The sequence below is a fragment of the Mandrillus leucophaeus genome, unplaced genomic scaffold (genome assembly GCF_000951045.1).
Source record: "Mandrillus leucophaeus isolate KB7577 unplaced genomic scaffold, Mleu.le_1.0 Scaffold27, whole genome shotgun sequence".
Classification (NCBI taxonomy): Eukaryota; Metazoa; Chordata; class Mammalia; order Primates; family Cercopithecidae; genus Mandrillus; species Mandrillus leucophaeus.
The window spans coordinates 6,579,976-6,591,758 of record NW_012102809.1 but is presented as its reverse complement, the minus strand read 5'-3'; positions in this window follow the sequence as shown (position 1 = coordinate 6,591,758).

Below are 11,783 nucleotides of genomic sequence, written 5' to 3'. Positions count from 1 at the left end.
TAAAACAGAGCTTATTTAGGCAAGCATCCACTTTTTAGAGGAGCTCTGCGGTTCTGGTGTATACATTGCTACCTGGTACAGAATAAGCATGTATTGAATGAATGAATTGTCCTAATGGCCACCTAGTAGAGTAGGGAAAAACTGTTACTCTCCCTGGTACTCCGTAGTTCAGGCTGTTCCTTTTATTGGTTACTCCCAATCAAGAATGATTTATGCCCCCAAAATGCCAAAGACCTTTTTCTTCAAGTATTTTGTTTGTTTGTTTGCTTTTCCACCATACTGGGGCCTCAGCATCCAAGCCCAAATAATATCAAAGATAACAGATGTCAAAATAAAATGAGAATCAGAACTTCGCTATTGAGCATAGCTCATTTGAACATATCCCATTGTTTAAATGCTCCCCGCTGGAAATAAATCATCCTAACCTGAATTATCCTAACCAGGTTTCCCAACAACCTACCTCCCATTTTCACATGCAGAAGACAATAATCAGAAAATCGAAACAGTCCTTTTCTCTTACCCGTACTACCACCAAAGTAGCTTTAAACAACTCTGCAGGAAACATTCAGTCACTCAGAGTTTCTTTTGTTATTGGGATTGGAGTTCAAGATGAGGCTAGGTTTTAAAAATGTACAGATAAATATACAGAAAAAGAGAGAAGCTGAACTTTCATTTTCTATCTCAAAACCAAGCATCATGAGCTGACCTTCCCACAAATGCAGTTTCCAGCCACTCAAGGAGGTAATCCCCAACTCTGGCAATGCCCAAGCAGAAGCTAAGACCCACCTTCTCTGATGGGAATGGTTTCATGAGGATTGCTAAACTGGACAACAGAATGGAAAAGATGGTTATTAAAGTCACTTCCAAGTCTAAGAAGCTATTATTATAAGGGTTTTTATTTGATATAACCTAACATTTTCCCATCAACAGTCTGAGCTGAAACATGCACTGTGTCATTCAGTCTTTCCTGTGATCAACATGGCTATTGTAGGTCTTGTTCACAGTGTGTGTCCACAAACAAGCACTTTGTTACCTTACCCAGGTGAGAATTTCACCCACAACTTGAGCCTCATCAGTATGCCCTTGTAGCCAACTGTTTTTATCATATAAAGACAATATGCTCTTGGAATACCAATAATGAAATATGGCAGAAGTAACAAAAAGAAAGACTTCTCAGTTTATTAGCTGGATTCCCAGACTTTTTCTCACAACACCTGATGCCTAATTTTAAATGATAATTGCCTTTCAATTAACAACCATGGGAAGTCAGTAAAAGCAAGAAAAATAAAGGCCTGGAAGCAGTTGAGGACCAAGCAATTAATAATAATCCAGGCTCCAGAAATGACTGTTAATTATATCAGTTGGTTGGAGGAGGTTGAATTTTCAAGAAACACTGCGTATGTATTGGAAGCATAAATTTATGGAAAAACGTGGCGTAGTTGGTTGTACCCATTCCTAGCTACCACTGTCTAGAATTTAATGAGCTTTGAGATTGCTGGAAATGAGAAGACAAGGCTGGGAGGAAATGCTGTCAGGAGCAAAGCAGCTAAATGATGTGCAATGAGTTGGAGGCTCCCCCTCCATCAAAGTTAGCTGAGATAGGAGCTCCTCTTGAAACATGGGAAGTGTTAGGATCCCCTAAGTAGGAAGAGTGGGCCAGAATGAATACCACAATGAAGTATCTAGGCCCAACAGGGGATGACACTATGTAATAGAGCGGCAGTGCATTTGATTAAAGGGGGAGGTACCAAAATGTTCCCTACTTTACAGCTCCACATCCAATTAATATTGCTACACCTTTTTTCTCCCCTCTGGGAAAGAAAAAAAAAAAAAGCACTTAACCAATGAACTGATTCTCTGGCCTTGGCCTTTGAGGGGATTCTCTGGCCTTGGCCCTAGGGGAACATGTTTCTCTTATTTTATCCACCAGGAGGTGGTAAAGAGTCTTCTCTGGTGCAGAGCTGAGCTGGGTTCTTGCACTAAAAGTCTATAATCCTACTTAAGGTCATGGGAAATTAGGATTGTCTGTTCTGACATTATGCATTAGGCATAAAGAATGAGGCATTAAAGGCTGCTGATCTAATTACCACTTTCTGTGCCCTCCATCTTCACAGAGCCCAGGAAATATAAGCACTGCTCAGAAAGAGTGCATGTTCAGATTTCTTCTTGTATCTGTCTCTGCCTCCCCTGAAGTAGTTTTCTGGGAAACAGAAAGCCTACAATAAAACCAGATATACTACATGTCTTAATTAGAATGAAAGATGGATGTTTATTATTTCCAAATACTTAGTACTTTACATGCATAAGAACTCCATTCCCTGCAAAATCTGAATTAAAAGAAATGATGCAACTAAAAAAAGAAATTTCTTATTTTTCAGAAGACTAGTATCAACACCCATATCTCCTTATATTAAATGCATTGTCACTAAGTCCTAAGAAAGAATGTGAGGGGCTGAAAGGACTGGGAACTGGTAAGGTGGCTCTCTGCAGACAAGCTGGCCTGGCACACCATTACTCAATGCTGTCTCTTTTCACAGACTTCTCTCCCCACCTTCTACTGTCCCTCAGGAAGGGTTCTCAGCAACTTTGCCTCCCCTGCACATCTCCTCTTTACTTTGGTTCATTTGCATGTGCATGTGAAAAATGTTAGATTTTATAATTCCAGGAAAAGACAATAAAAGCAGAGGCAGTCTGGCTCTGGCTGATCCTTAAATGGACCCAAATTAAAATCTGGGTAGCCAAGCGTGGTGGCATGCACATGTAATCCCAGATACTTGGGAGGCTGAGGCAGGAGAATCACTTGAGCCAGGAGTTCAAGACCAACCTGGGCAACATAAAGAGATCCCAACTCAAAAATAAAATAAAATAAAATAAAAATAAAAATCTGGGCAGTGCTGAGAACAAAAGCGTATCAAATATAGAGCTCACCAAAAGGATTCTAGATTTGGATGTTAAGAGGCTTAAGATCCTCTCCAGGACATTGGAATGGGCAAAGACTTCTAAGCAATAGTTCCACAGGTACAGGCAACCAAAGCAAAAATGGACAAATGGGATCACATCAAGTTAAAAAGCTTCTGCACAGCAAACAAAACAACCAACAAAGTGAAGAGACAGAATGGGAGAACATATTTGCAAACCATCCATCAGACAAGGGACTAATAACCAGAATATATAAGGAGCTCAATTGACTCTGCAAGAAAAAAATACAATAATCTGATTTTAAAATGGGCAAAAAGATCTGAATAGACATTTCTCAAAAGACGATATACAAATGGCATATATGTGAAAAGATGCTCAACATCAGTGATCATCAAAGAAATGCAAACCAAAACTGCAATAAGATATCATCTCACCCCAGTTAAAATGGCTTATTTCCATAAAACAGGCAATAACAAAAGCTGACAAGGATGTGGAGGAAAGGGAACCCTTGTACACTGGCGGGAATGTAAATTAGTACAACCACTGTGGAATACAGTTTAGAGGTTCCTCAGAAAAACTAAAAATAGAGTTACCATATGATCCAGCAATTCCACTCCTAGGTATATACCCCAAAGAAAGGAAATCAGTATATCAAAGAGATATCTGCACTCTCATGTTCATTGCAGCACTGCTTATAATAGGCAAGATTCAGAAGCTACCTAAGTGTCCATCAACTGACAAACAGATAAAGAAAATATAGTACATATACGCAATGGAGAAAAAAAGAATGAGATTCAGTCACTTGTAACACCATATATAGAACTGGAGGTCATTATGTTAAGTGAAATAAACCAGGCACAGAAAGGCAAACATCACATGTTCTTCATTATCTGTGGGTGCTAAAAGTTAAAACAATTGAACTGATGGAGACAGAGAATAGAAGGATGGTTACCAGAAGTTAGGAAGGGTAGTCAGTGAGAAGGGACAGGAGAAAGGATGGTTAATGAGTACAAAAAAAAGTAGAAAGAATAAATAAGACCTAGTATCTGATAATATAATAGGGCAACTATAGTAAAAAATAATTTAATTGTACATTTTTAAATAACTAAAAGAATATAGTTGGATTGTTGGAAACACAAAGAATAAATGCTTGAGGTGATGGATACTTTATCCTGATATGATAATTATGCATTGCATGCCTGTATCAAAATATCTCATGTAACCCACAAATATAAACACCTACTACATACCCACAAAAATGAAAAATAAAAAATTTTGAAAGAGACCTTAAGATAAAGACAATAGCCTCTCTCTCTCTCTCTCTTTCTCTCAATATGCAGTCGTTTGTAGCCAGACCTATTTTCATTGACTTTTATGATAATTTCCCTTTAATTCTATCACATTTACATCTGTTTCTTATATTTAGAGAGAAAGGGAAAGACATAGAAAAGATGAGGAAAAAGCTATATAAAGTTGAATAACGAAACTCTGCTTTTTGTTGATCTTTTGATGGTGTAGGCAGTTTATAAACCCACACTGATTATTCCGCTTCATGTTAGTTGTTGAAACACAGAATCACTCTAGTCTTAAAATGCCAATTTATTATCTGCTCTTTGGTTAATATTCATCTCAGGAAGATAGATTGCCATTAGGGATGCCAAAGGTTACAAATTCAAAGTTATACTTCCTGATCTGCAAAATAATTTTTCTTATTTAATCACCTAAGCCAGGTTTAATGAACCATTTTATAAGGCCATTTAGATAAGATTAGTTAATCCATACGATTTGTCTAAGTTCTGTGTTTTTCCATATTACCTCTATAATGCTTTACTTATAGTAAGTTCTCAAGTAAATGTAAGTTGAATTTAATTTCATTTTCACTTATTGGAGAGATTCATAATCCACATTGAAAAGACTGCTTAAACTCTCCTTTACACCAAACTAAAAGCATGCCTTTTTAGTTTTTACTATTTCTTTGCATTTCTCCCAAAATCTATGGACTTATTGAGAATGAAAACTGTTTAAGGTCAGAGTCTCAGGGTATCACAAAATCATAGGGCCCAGGACATATAAGATGAGGGTCAAATGCACTCCAAGGCGCCAAACATGTGTGCAGTAACAGAGATCCCACTTCAGCCATTGCTCAGAAAGATGAGCCTTGACGCTGACAAGCTCACGCTCCAGGGCCACTCACTTGCACTGTGCCCTTCTAAAGCTCTGAAGGAGCACTGGCATTGTTTTGACATGATCATAACTATTTTTAAAAACTGTAAAAGGAAGAAGGTTTCACCATAATTAGTTAAATTATCAGTTTTCCCCCAGCCTATTTCTCTTTGTATTAGATGGCATTAGACTATACACAGGCGTTTTGGGGACCCAAATAAGGGAGGGATATATTGGGGATAGATTCACTTTATATTTAGTTGAATATACTTCTGTGGTTCATCACCTCTCTAGTGTATAGTGAAGTTACTTCTAGTTGTCTCAGCCGAAGGATGACTTCTAGGAATAATACTGCCATCTTTTATTTACAAAAGTGCAGGGCCAAAGATCTACTATGGTACAGGTGAATGTGACCTATGGTGCCCAGCACTGGATGTATGTGGAAGAAACAAGGTATAAAATGTAGAGAGCTTGAAGCTGGTCTGTGTAAGCTTGTAAACTAAGGCTTCAGTTCTTGTCAATACCAAGTCAAAATGAAAGAACTCTACTAAATAATATGGCATATATAGTTTTAAACACATCATGTGACTGTTTTATGGGAATAACATAAAATACAATTATGAAAAATCTTGCGTTTAAACACACAAGCAATTACATTAGCAAGTGAGCTTCCGTATGCATCCCAACATATCAGATCATATCTTAGCAGCTTGATGCACCTAATCCAAATAATGTCTGGTAGTTCCAGGTGAAATATTATGAAACTTCCTGCTGATGCAGTGAAACAAGCTAAAAAAAACAAATGTTCCAGTGATCAACTCCTACACATATTCATCAATAAGTCAAGTGTATGATGTAATAGTAATTTTATTATGCAATTATACAACTAAGTATAACATAGCAGTAATTTTAAAATGCATTTGAATTGCTCTTTCTCATGCCTTAATGTCAGATAAATTTTGAGATGTATTCAAAATTCTACATTTTACTACAATTCAAATGTAACTGAAAGTAAGAATCCTAGTAGGAACCAAAATGTAAACTAAAAGAAAGGAGATGCAGAAGTTTCAAAATGTGAAAGCATTCTTCAAGCATTTCTTCTTGCCTTGCTGTTTACCTTCTACTTCAAATTGTATTTTCTTCTGGATGTTTTGGGGAAAATATTATTAAGTGCAGCTAAGTGGGGTGGAGGATTGTGGTGAACAGAAACCTAGCATGGGCAATGAAGCCCAGGCAAGATGAACCAGCTCCCCCGGGTGGGGGATGGTCACAGTACAACATGGGCTGTCAGAACCTCAACAGGAAGAGGAAGAGGTTCCTATGGGATGGTATGATGGAAGCAGCCCTGGAAAATAGTATCAGCACACAAGCTGGATGAGGAGAGGTCTTTACAGGGGACCAGTATCAGCCCAACACAGATTGTTGGAGACAGAGCAAGGTGAAGAGGGTGTCATAATGGGAGGGTGGTGAAATCTGCAGCCTAAGCACAGGCCAATGGAGCCATGCTAGGTGGGGATGGGGACATGATGTGGATGTGAAAGTACCAAGACAGGAAAGAAAGGCATCCCCATCGCATGCTGGTGGTGGCCCAGGACAGTGTATTAGAGCCCAAGCTAGGAGAGGAAAGTGTCTTTGCAGTGGGGGGAAGTGGGGGCCAGTACTGATGACTGATAAGTAAATATATTGAAGATAGTTACAAATAGGAAAAGGGAAAAAACAAGACTGATCTCTGTAGTATTGAACTGAAATTGGAAATATTGATGCGAACTCACAACTTTCCATATATAGACAGACAAATATGAAAATAAATATAAACATGTGTATTTATGTATGTACCCATGTACCTAATTCACCCACTAAGTCCACTGGTACTGACGCCCAACAGCTAAGAGCACACCTTAAGCACACTGTGGATTCTAAATGCATTTTCCAGAGAAAACTACCAAGACTCCTGGGAGAAAAGACTAATTTCAAGGCAGGGCAGGGAAAATACAAGATGAGCCTGGATTATTTTATGGCAGAAAGTGATGAAGTGCTCAAAGAGTAATAGGAACATGACAAAAGACCTGATACAGTTTTGGCATCTAATAGTAATGATAGTAATAGATTGTAACTCATTTGAGTAAGCTAGGAGTCCTTGGTACTATAAATGTATATCTACATACATACACACATACATACATGCATACATACATACATACACAAATAGATAGAAGTGTTTGCCTTACACCAAGTAATATAGAAGAAAAATTGAATTAGAAAATAACAATTTAGCAACCATCACAGTAATAATTAATTTAGTCAAGAAACACCAATGGATGCTAAAACTAGAGTGTGAAAGTTTTATGACAAAGGAGATATTTTAAACAGTCTTGAAAAAATTCCCCACAAAACATATATTAATTGCAAAAGAGAAAACAGTAGCTTAACAGTGCAGAAACCTGGTAGACATCACCTTGATCAAATGATCAAAGTTAACATCACTGATAATGGGACAAATCCAAATCATGTGTCACCTAATATAATGCAATGAGAAGATAATAACAATGCTCCTGTGATATTCCTGCCACAGAAGCATAACCTGAACAGAATCATAAAGAAACATCAGGGAAACCTAAATTAAGAAACACTTTACAAAAGCGGGGGAAGGTTCAAGATGGCTGACTAGATGCAGCTAGTACACTCCTCCTCCACAGAGAGGAACCAAAATAGCAAGTAGATATTCACACTTAAAATAGATTGTCTAGGAGAGACACTGGGATTCAACACAGAAGTGAAGGGAAGCACCGACAGCTAGTAAGGAGAGGGAAGCAAGACCTCCTGCTTGGCTAGGGTTGGCAGGAAGCCAAGAGAAGCTCCCAGACATGGTACAGGATAAGAGGGAGCCTTCCAGGGCTCCCCTTTGCTGCCATGGTCTTTTAATATCTTACTTACAGGAGAATCCCTCAATCCATGTGGGCTCAAGGCTAAGATAGGGAGATTTCTAGAGATTGCACAGAGGCATTGCTCCAGAAAGGAGACTCACACAGAGTCCCACAGGCATCCAAAACCTGAGTAGCTACAGCTTGGTGTCATTCTAGGAGCCAAGCTCCCAGAGGAATACATCCTGCCCTGGGACCAATGCCATCATTGCTGCTGCTTCCACCAGGCCAAGAAGGGAGGGAGGAAGCCAGGCACTACCATTCACCCCTATGACAAATCCCACCGCTGTTGCTGTGGACCACTGTGGGATCGTATTTGCCCATTTTGAATCTCTATAAAGGAATACTTGACACTGGATAATTTATAAAGAAAAGGGGTTTATTTGGCTCACAGTTCTGCAGGCTATATAAGCATGGCACCAACAACTGGTTGGCTTCTGGTGAGGCCTCAATGAGCTTTTACTCATGACAGAAGGTGAAAGGGAAGCAGGTGTGTCACATGGTGAGAGAGGATGCAAGAGACAGAGAGAGGAGGAGGTTTCAGACTATTTTTCATAACCAGATCTTGTGGTAACTGATGGAGTGAAAACTCACTCATTACTGCTTGGCTTCTGGTGAGGCCTCAAGGAGCTTTTACTGATGACAGAAGGTGAAGGATGAGCAGGTGTGTCACATGGTGAGACAGCACGCAAGAGATAGAGGATGAGGTTTCAGACTATTTTTCACAACCAGATCTCATGGTAACTAATAGAGTGAAAACTCACTCATTAGTGCTGGGATAGCACCAGGTCATGCATGAGGGATTCACCCCATGAACAAAACATCTCTCACTGGGCCCTACCTCCAACATTGGGGATCACATTTCTGTTATAGGTATGTAGATGAATGCCACTGTTCAACGAAAATATACTCTAAAGTATTCAGGAAGTGATGGAATATCTTGTCAGAAACTTACACTGAAATGGTTAAGCATGAAAGGTTTTTGTATGGATACTTCCAACTTTTCTTTAAGTTTGAAATGATGTTAAAATAAAAAGGCAAATGTCAAAACTTGTTAATGTTATTGCAAGGGAAAGTACACCCTGTAATAGTCAATATCAGAATTTTTTTTTTTTTCAAAAGGCCGGGTGCAGTGGCTCATGCCTGTAAACCCAGCACTTTGGGAGGCTGAGATGGGCAGATCACAAGGCCAAGGCCAAGAGATCAAGACCATCCTGGCCAACATGGTGAAACACTGTCTCCACTAAAAATACAAAAAATTAGCTGGGCATGGTGGTGTATGCCTGTAGTCCCAGCTAATCAGGAGGCTGAGGCAGGAGGATCACTTAAACCCAGGAGGCGGAGGTTGCAGTGAGCCGAGATGGCACCACTGCACTTCAGCCTGACCACAGAAAGAGACTCCATCTCAAAACAAAACAAAACAAAACAAACAAAACAGTATGGTAAAAAGGATGGATAATGGAAATGACAACAGAACAAAATAAAGAAGATGATGAGAACTGGTACACTCCCAGCCAGGAAGCCACAATCTTAAAAATTAAGATAAGTAAAAATCAGGAAAAAATGCAAAAGTAATCATTGATAATTTACACAATTTTACAGTGAACAGAACATGCACAAAAGTCAGGAGTAGCTTCATTTGATGAATTTGATTTCTATTTGTACAGTGATCTTTCCTTATGACATATATAATAAAAAATAATTTTATTCGACTTTCTTTAGTAAAAGACAGTTTGGTTTTTAAAATTATGACCCCAAAAATGTTTACAGAGAATCAATTATCATAGTCAATGAATTATTAAAAGTTCTTTCTCAGATACATATTTTAATGATAAAAGTTAAATTTTCAAACTATTATGAAATCTTGACTAGCCTACTGCAAAACCCCAAGACACATAATTCTCCAAGGTCTCCGATTCTCCAAGGTCAAATGAAGGTAAAAATGTTAAGGACAGCCAGAGAGAAAGGTCAGATCACCTACAAAGAGAAGCCCACCACACTAACAGCAGACCTCTCAGCAGAAATCCTGTAAGCCAGAAGACAGTGGGAGCCAATATTCAACATTCTTAAAGAAAAGAATTTGCAACCCAGAATTTCATATTCAACCAAATTAAGCTTCAGAAGCGAAAGAGATATAAAATCCTTCCAGACAAGCAAATGCTAAGGGATTTTATCACCACCAGGCCTGCTTAGCAAGATCTCCTGAAGGAAGCACGAAATATGGAAAGGAAAAACCAGTACCAGCCCCTACAAAAACACACCAAAATATAAAGACCAGTGACACTATAAAGAAACAGCATCAACTGGTGTGCAAAATAACCAGCTAGCATCATGATGACAGGGTCAAATTCACACATAACAATATTAACCTTCAATGTAAATGGGCTAAATGCCTCAATTAAAAGGCACAGACTGGCAAATTGGATAGAGTCAAGACCTATCTGTGTGCTGTATTCAGGAGACCCATCTCACGTGCAAAGACACACATAGACTCAAAATAAATGGATGGAGAAATATTTACCAAGCAAATGGAAGACAAAAAAATAGAAGGGGTTGCAATACTAGTACCTGATAAAACAGACTTTAAACCAACAAAAATCAAAAAACAACAAAGAAGGACATTAAATGATGGTAAAAGGATCAATGCAACAAGAAGAGCTAACTATTCTATATATATATGCACTCAACACAGGAGCACGCAGATACCTAAAACAAGTTCTTAGGGACCTGTACAGAGACTCAGACTTCCATACAATAATAGTGGGAGACTTTAACACCCCATTGTCAATATTAGACAGATCAACAAGACAGAAAATTAACAAAGATATTTACAACTTGAACTCAGTTCTGGATCAAGCAGACATAATAGACAACTACAGAACTTTTCATCCCAATTCAACAGCATATATATTTTTCTCAATGCCACATGGTGCCTCTTCTAAAATCGGACACATAACTGGAAGTAAAACATTCCTCAGCAAATGCAAAAGAACTAAAATCATAACAGTCTCTCAGACCACAGTGCAATCAAATTAGAACTCAGGATTAAGAAACTCACTCAAAACCACACAACTACATGGAAATTGAACAACCTGTTTTTGAGTGACTCCTGGGAAAATAAGAAAATTGAGGCAGAAATCAAGATGTTCTTTGAAACCAATGAGAACAAAGACACAACATACCAGAATTTCTGGGACACAGTTAAAGCAGCATTAAGAGGGAAATTTATAGCACTAAATGCCCACAAGAGAAAGTGGGAAAGATCTAAAATCAACACCCTAACATCACAATTCAAAGAACTAGAGAAGCAAGAGCAAACAAATTCAAAAGCTAGCAGAAGATAAGAAATAACTAAGATCAGAGCAGAACTGAAGGAGATAGACACACAAAAAAAGACTTCAAAAAATTAATGAATCCAGGAGCTAGTTTTGTGAAAAAATTAGCAAAATAGGCTGCTAGCCAGACTAATCAAGAGGAAAAAAGAGAAGAATCAAATAGACACAATAAAAAATGATAAACGGGTATCACCGCTGATCCCACAGAAATACAAACTACCATCAGAAAATACTATAAATACCTCTATGCAAATAAACTAGAAAATCTAGAAGAAATGGAAAAATTACTAGACACACACACTCTCCCAAGATTAAGCAGGAAGAAGCTGAATCTCTCAATAGATCAATACCAAGTTCTGAAATTGAGGCAGTAATTAATAGCCTACCAACCAAAAAAAAGCCCAGGACCAGATGGATTCACAGCTGAATTCTACCAGAGGTACAA